General features: G+C 43.6%; 1 long non-coding RNA gene across 1 annotated transcript; it reads left to right on the top strand.

Moving 5' to 3' along the window:
• The first annotated feature begins 204 nt into the window (after window positions 1-204).
• On the top strand, window positions 205-2,369 carry LOC106582046 (uncharacterized). Its single transcript, XR_001323233.2, has 2 exons — window positions 205-908; window positions 1,783-2,369. It is a non-coding gene; the product is annotated as an uncharacterized lncRNA (long non-coding RNA).
• The last annotated feature ends 4,890 nt before the right edge of the window (window positions 2,370-7,259 follow it).

Below are 7,259 nucleotides of genomic sequence, written 5' to 3'. Positions count from 1 at the left end.
GTTCCTCTGGTGTTGATTGGAGAGGTAGAGCAGAAGCTGTGGAGGGGTGGAAGGGTAGATAGGATGGGGGTGTAGATGCCTCGGTCAAGTTTTTGGTCTCACTTTCTTATCTCCTGTCTGCGATCTGGGCCTGTCATCTCGAGTGTGTGTGTGATAGCTGGCAGTTTTCCCCTCGCTCCCCATCACTGCCCTGATTGGTCTTTCCTGGCGCTGACACACACATGGGGGCTTTGAGGTTGGCAGTCCGCTACAATCAGCAACAAACACAGAGCTGACCTACTCTCCCAAGACTAACGCAGGACTGCAAAGAACATTTGGCCTACTGATCTGTGCGGGGAGAGGATTGAACATAAAACCAGAGGAGTCTGAAGAGTCAGAAAGAGCAGCAGAGGCCCCAGAGGAGGCTACACAGAAGAGGTACAGTACAGCACAGCAGGCCTCTGGACATGGCTCGGATGGAAAAAGCATGCAGTGAGCAACTAACAGTAGATAAAGATTCCTCCTGTTCTGTTGATGGAGAGGCCAGAGCCAGTCTTCCCCAACTACAGCTCCCACTGGGGGAAGCTCTTGCTATGGCTGACTGAGAGGTTATTGGGTGTAACACGAGTTTGCTTGCCTGAGTGTTTTTGAACAGTAACAATGACACTGATCGGTTGGTACGAGAGGAACACAGAAAAACAAAAAAAAGTCAACCTGAAGATAGACTGGTAGAGTTATTGACCACATATGATAAGAGGAAGAGAGAATGCTAAAGAATGAGAAGAGAGAGAGAATGGCGTTCTTCTGAGAGCAGGAGTGAGGTAGAGAAGGGAGGAAGAAAAATAAGGAATGTAGAATGCTTGAGAGCTTCCCTCAGAAAAAGTTGGACTGACTCAGAACATGCTTGTATGAGGGCATACATATATGCTGTAAGTATTCTTTCTTTCTCTCTCTCCATCTCTTTTTCTCCCTCACATCAGATTTTTAAAGCTATGATAAATACTTTGGCCAGGGCCCTCCCCCTCGCTGTGCACAAAGCAGAGAACTCTCCCTCTCTTTCTCTAGGTCTGGTTTACATTTCTGGAAAATGAAGAGGTTGTGAAAAGGACAAACTCATGACTTGTAAATCCATTATTGTTCGGGATATAACTGAGATCCATCTTTAATAGCTCTGTTTGTTTAGGATATACTCTCAATCCCCCACTACATAATCTCATTCGCCGACCAGGGTTTAGCTGCACAAATAAATACCGTAATGGATCCCTTCATATAGAGAGAGGAAGGCAGCGACGGCACCATGGTCCAATCTATTCCAGATGGCACCAATAGATCGCATTATTTACATGTACTGTATTTGGTTTCCACGGCAACCCGGCTCCATTTAGATGGCTGCTGACCCGATTCCTCTTCTTCAAGGGCCCTTGATTAGCGGGATCGAATATGGTTTTCATGGAGGGATGGGACTGCTGATGCGCAGATGTAGTGTCACACGGACGTACCTTCTCTTGAATACAGTACACCCCTCCTTCCCTCACACATACACATACCAACACACACACACACACACACACACACACACACACACACTTTCCCTCCCTATGATATTCAATCCCCCTGGGTTGAGAACACATTAAAGCCTGATCATTCTGTATCGTTTCCATTAGCGTAGCATGCCTTCGCTTCGCTCACCCGTAAACTGTGGTCAACGTTGGAACTCATTACCCTATCGCTCTCTCAGAGCTGCCATGGATGGTAAACTCTCTTCATGACACTTAATTGTTTCTCTCTGTCTCTTCTGCTCAGGGAAGAGCCCGGTGGATCAGGCCCTGCTCTCTGACGCACTTCTCAGTCTGGCCACTAGGCGGAGGCCTTCACACAGGAAAGATACCGTCTGCTTGTCCAGTACATGGGCCTACATGTCTTGGGAACGCCACATATTGTGTAAAGGTTTTACTCGTGATGTGTTTACTCTGTTCAGTAATCACATTTAATATTTTAGTGAAAATAATGATTTTGTAAAATTTGAATACCACTTGAATATATGGTGCATTACAGTATATACAGTACATCTTCTGCACTATTTGGGAATTGATCAAATCTGTTATTTTTCCACTATCTGAAGTGGATGATTGTTTGACATTGCTTTAGTTGCAGTAGTGCTCTGCCAAGGCTTGCTGTCTGCCTCTGGCATGGAGTCAAGGCTTCAGCCTGCTGGCACATGCATCCCTCCTAGAGAGGAAACCTGCAGAGGAAATGTGACATTACTGAGGAGAAGACAAGCAGAGAGGACTTAGGTTGTAGAAGTCTGTTAGGCCTACAATATGTCTCTGCTTTTATGACCTGACTATCTCTGTCTGACTCATGGTGCCAGAGAATATATCTGAAAAAGATGTGTGTGTTTGTGTATATTGAAATATTAAATGGGTAATATCTTTACCTTGACCTCTGATAGGCTGATAGAACCTTTAAAGTTTAGGGGTGGAGGTGGTTGGATTTGGGATTGATGCTGTATTCACGTGCCATTTGGAACTAGGAAACTCAGAAATGTCTGACTTGCTAACTGGTTGTAGTTATACAAGTACAGCATTCAACCAGTTAGCAAGTCGAAAATGTCTGTGTTTCCTAGTTCCGACTAGCACGTGAACACAGCATTAGTGTAGGACTACAACATTCGGACAACCCCAGCCAGTAGTGTCAGGAGAGACCAGCTGACCAATCAGAACCAGTAGAGGTCCCAACCTCTCTCTCCTCTTTAAACTAATTAAACTATAACATTATTAAATGTCATACCTCCATGAACCAAATAAATCACCACTCTAAAGACAAATACATTATTCAGCCGTAAGACATGAAGTGACTCGATTAAATGGGAAAATCAGGAAATGTAATTGTTGTTAATGTTTTTGCTCAGGCTGCTGTGGGCAGTAAGCAAAGGCAGTCTGTACTGATCCTCGGGCCAGAGGGTTGTGGGTGTGAATCCCTTGTGAGGTGAGAAGCTGTTTAACCTGAGGTAGGACCCAGCTGAACAAACGGCTGGAGGAATGTGGGAGATGTCTGAAATACTAAGTGAATAGAGTCATTGGGTAACATACATAACCCACATTAGAGGATGTGGGTTACAAAGGCAGGCAGGCTGTTAGGAAGCACCACTGCTGAGACCAGGCAGATGTATAGGATCCATTTCTCTGTTTCCCTTTCTGTGAGAACACGATCCCCCTACCCGTCAGTCGTTTTGAAATGTAAAAGGGCTGGTTTCTTCCGCTAGCTGACCACTAGCGGTTCTGCGGGGGGGGGGCGGTGCCCCTGTGACAACAATTTAGGACCCCCTTGTGGCCCCCCTAAATGTGGAGTATGAAATAATTTTTACATAACTAATTATTGCTGTCGTTCTTTTTTTTTACATCTCTTATTAGTCAGTGGCAATAAGTGAATGAAATGTATTCATAATTTATATAATAATTATATAATTTGGATTCGTCTATCAATCCTAACTGGCCACGGTCCTTCTCTTTAAAACCAGGAAAGTGTCAGCTACAGTGGCGGTTCTAAACCATTTCAGCTGGGGGGGCCAAGCTGGGGCCAGTTGTACTGTTAGAGGGGCCAGTTACATTAGACGTTATTGTTGTCATATCATTTTCTTCACTGCATTGCAGGCATTAGCAGGCAAACGACCATGTTCATAATTATCATCGTTGCCACTGTCTAATAACGTATGTAAAAAAAGAACGACAGCAAAAATTTGTTATGTAAAAATTATTTCATACTCCACATTTAGGGGGGCCACAAGGGGGTCCTAAATTGTTGTTACAGGGGCACTGGCCCTGGGGGGGGGGCCCCTGTAACAACAATTTAGGACCCCCTTGTGGCCCCCCTAAATGCTAAATATGGAGTATGAAATAATTTTAGGACCCCGTTGTGGCCCCCCTAAATGCTAAATATGGAGTATGAAATAATTTTAGGACCCCCTTGTGGCCCCCCTAAATGTGGTCTTTTTTTATTAGACTATTTCAGTTTGGTATCTATATTTTGCACAAGTAATTTCTGAAAATGAAGAATATCTTTGCAAAAATATTAGTGCAAATACAAATTTGCTCAAATGTTGTGTCCATTTTACTAATTTGAGATGTTTTATTTTCAAAAGAAATGTAATCAATAAATATATAGAGCAAAATTGAACAGTAAACTAACAAAGTTAATGCTTCAGACTGAATTTTAATTGAAAGAACAACAACCTGTGAACTTGTGACTTTTAGACAGAAACATAAACAACAACGTTTGAGTTGATGATCGTGTTAACTAATGATCGTGTTATCTGCAATGTTTACAGTTGTTTTAAAAACCTGTTAATCTGGGAGCAGTCATATTTAGGATATGAGTAGAAACTCCAGCTGGGGCAGGTATGCCTGGGCTCCTCTACGCTTCATTATTAGAGAGAGAACTGTAAACAAAGCAGCCTGTAAAAGCAGCCAGCAGATCCTGTGTCTCAGAGCCATCTGTTGTGTGCTGTAATTTCGCAGCTAATTACATGCCAGTGCTGGAGGACTGTAGGTCTCTTTCTGTTGGTGGCAGTGTTTGTCGGGCCTAAGCCTACTAATTTTCTAGGAGAGTTTTATTTGTGATTGGGCACATCAGAAACCTTGAGAGAGAGAAGCAGAGGCAATTGCAGAGAGCGACAAATAAGTATCCAGACAGTGACCTGAAATTTGACAGAGATTATTGACCTCATATCCAGTGTTAATCATGTGTTCGGGCCTTAATGCGACTTACTGTATTTGCTGTCTCCTATACTAGCCCAGCAGGATGTCAGACCTTAACAAACATTACCACAAAGGCAGATAAGAGACTGCTTGTTTGGTTCTCGGCAAAGTCAAAATACTTAACACACTTTACTCCCACAAGAATCTGATCATTACAATGTCACTTGACATTAAATCACCTGTGCTCCATGCAGCAGTCTCCTAGGACTAGACCCAACAACCATCTGGCCCCAAATCCCTGAGCCCTGACTGCAGCTGGGCATCCATCTGACAGCTGGTCGGTCCTTACTGGTCCCCCTCGCTCCACTCCCCTCCACACACTAACACCAGGTCTGTTTTCAACATGGAGAATGTAAAGAGATTACACCAAAATTAAATGCAAATTGAAATTACAGGGTTTGGTGCAGAGAGAGGGAGGAGGTTCCAGGGCTATGAGGACTTCAGTGTAAAGTGATACCCTTCCTAGACTGAAGAGCAACGTGCTGACAGCGATGGGCCCCACAGCATATATTACACATAGGCGCACAAACACATGTAAACACACGCATGCACACGTGCACAGACAGACACACGGAAATACACACAAATGTTACTAGCTTAAAACAGTCTCCATATTGATTTGTGCTTACTCATGAACGTGAACCATGAACCAGATGATGCCAGACTTTTGCACCAGGTGAGCTTGGAGCAGGTAACGTTCTAGGGACCAGTTAAATTAATGTAGATATCAAAATCTTGTTAATTAGTTGTTAATTAATCATGAATTAACCATCACTAATTCATGTAGATAATTGCAGCTGAAACTTCTCTGTAAACAGACGGAGTGTTTTGAACATCTGTATAGTGAAAAAACGTCTGAACTTTCCTTCACTCCCTCTGACTTTTAAACTAGAGAAAATGAGATGTTATAATGTTGAGGGTGTTTGTTTTTAGCAACCCTTGAACATACACATACACACACACACTCCTGCTAGTACACACTGGATTACTGACACTTTGAGGGAACAGTGTTTGCAGTGTTCTGACGCTTCATCAGTCATCAGGTTGTGAGAGAGGCGGGCGATGCTGTCGTCATTGCCGCCCTCCACCATGTGTTAATACAGGGTAATGATTTAATCATCAGAGACATATAGGCTGAGCCAAAGTAAACCCCATTCTCTAGCTGGGCTCGACCACAGTCCCTCGCTCCATGCAGAGTTCATTCACTGTGTGTGTGTGTTTGTGTGTGTGTGCGTGCCATGCAAGGCTGTTTAGCTACAACTTGTAAAAACTCTCTTTTCTTTTTCCTCCCACATTATTGAACCCACTGTCACCCAAATTGAGTTTGGCTCTGTGGAACCCAGTCTCAGCGTGGATTCAGGGAGACTTCACATCTCCCTGAATTATTTTACTGCATGGACACTAAATTAATAATGTTATTCTGACTAATCCTGGTCCTCAATTGTGGTCAAATCAGGAGACGTCTCATTCTACTAGCATCAGTCGTTTTCTGATAAACCCGAGCATTGATTTATGCAGGAGGCTGGCTTTGATTACACGCTAACTGACATGTAGTCATCCCCAGACCTTTGATATTGTGGAGATGAGCAGCGAACACACACCCTTGTGTGTTGTCTTGATCCAACTTGACACTTCCTCTCTTGTAGAAATAGCTTTCATGGAAATTCACACCTATTAGATAGGCCCATAATCTTAAAATCCCACTAGAGCAAACCTACTGGACACAAATTGGTTGAATCAATTCTATTTTCACAATATTTCAACAACAAAATATACGTAATGATGATAGATCAACGAGGAAAGGTCTTTGGATTCACGAAATGTCACCAATGTAACCCATTTTTCGAAAACAATGCAAAACAGGTTGTATGTTTCATTTTCGGTGTAGACATGCTAACATTACAGTACCTGCTCACTCATTGTGTAATGAATATATACCTATACAAAAGAGATGTTACGGTGCTGTCTAGCAGGTTCTAGTCCTCTGGACTGAGTAGCAGGGAGTGAACCCCCCCCCCGCCGTTCTGTCAGCACTACAACAGACAACAAGACAAGGTGCTGAAATAGAACCCCCTCAGGGACCCCCTACCCCCCTCCCTCTTTTCTCTCTCTCTCTCTCTCTCGCTCACTCGCACAACACAAGTGAGAGAGAAAAAGAAAGAGCCAGAGAATAAGAGAAAGAGAGATTATGACTATCTCTCTTGCTTCATGGGGGTTGGTTGATGTCCAGGCCCAGGTGACCCCTGGTCGTGTGGTTGGTGTTCTGGTGTCAGTCATATCCGATGCTGCCTGTGACAGAGATAATTCACTTTAAGCCCCTCTCTGTCAGGCCTGGGGGGTTCTAGCCCTGTTTCTCTGCTCTGCCTGTCTCTCTCTGCTGCCTGCCTGCAGGCTACAACAGACAGACAGACATGCTGCTGCTTTAATAAAAGCCAGACCCTCCTCAGGGAAGAAAACATTGCTTTACACAAAATACTTTAGTGCAAAAAATGTTTATTATTCTTCCAGAGACTTTCACTCTAA

The sequence above is a fragment of the Salmo salar genome, chromosome ssa21 (genome assembly GCF_905237065.1).
Source record: "Salmo salar chromosome ssa21, Ssal_v3.1, whole genome shotgun sequence".
Taxonomy (NCBI): Eukaryota; Metazoa; Chordata; class Actinopteri; order Salmoniformes; family Salmonidae; genus Salmo; species Salmo salar.
The sequence above is the reverse complement of the archived record's forward strand: the minus strand, read 5'-3'. Positions and strand labels throughout refer to the sequence as shown.